A 940-nucleotide genomic window follows, 5' to 3' on the forward strand; every position below is an offset into this window, starting at 1 on the left:
TTTTCCAAGGACTGTTTTTTGTTTTCCTGAAAAATTTAACAGCTTTGAATTGTGAAAGTATTTAATTTTGTTACACAGACTTTACTCCCCCCAAAAATGCTTTTTAAAAAAATACTTTCATAGAAAAAGATGTAAAATGTCTGGAAATAATGAAGTCATATAGGGAATGTTTTTTCTTAATCCTCTCTGTAGGATTCCCAGCCTAGTTATTTCTTCCTTTCCTTATTAAAACTATTGATTTAATCTATCTTTTCCTGATAGACGTTTAGGGATGCTCCAAGTCATGCTCAGTTTCCCAACATATGAGTAGAGCTACCATATCATAATATGGAACAAAATGTGCATTCTGGGTTCTGCATTCTGGGGAAGATGGGAGAGACAGTCTGGGTTTTGCCCTATAGAGTCCTGTGTTTCTAGGCTTGTTCTTGTTAGATGCTGTAGCAGTCAATGTAGTTCTAATCTAAAACCTACCTGCGAAAAAAAGCACTGTAGGTTATTCCTGCCAATGCTACAAGTTGTGGGAGAACAGCATGTGGGTTATCCCACCTATGTTTCTTACTTTTTTAAAATTAACTTTGAGTCTTGGGCCTACAGGATTAATGCCAGTTTGTAATAAAGTTCTTAATTAGACCTCACCACTAGGGAATGATGCCTCAGCTATAAAACCTTTTAATTACTGCCACTAGAATAAACCCTCTCTACCTAAAAGAAACTAGTAGCATGATTTCTATGTATGCATGGGATTGACGTAAACACTAGAGACAATCTTTCAGAATGACCAGAAAATAAAATGTTCATTAACGGAAATTATTTACAAAAATGAATAAAATGTCATTCTTCAAGTAATAGGTTGCTTAAAAGTTCTCAAAGGACTATTTTCTGAAGTTCTCTCTGAGTAGACATAAAATAAGAACCTAAAATATATAATGTATAACTCGTT

The sequence above is a fragment of the Elgaria multicarinata genome, chromosome 3, assembly GCF_023053635.1.
Source record: "Elgaria multicarinata webbii isolate HBS135686 ecotype San Diego chromosome 3, rElgMul1.1.pri, whole genome shotgun sequence".
NCBI classification, from domain to species: Eukaryota; Metazoa; Chordata; class Lepidosauria; order Squamata; family Anguidae; genus Elgaria; species Elgaria multicarinata.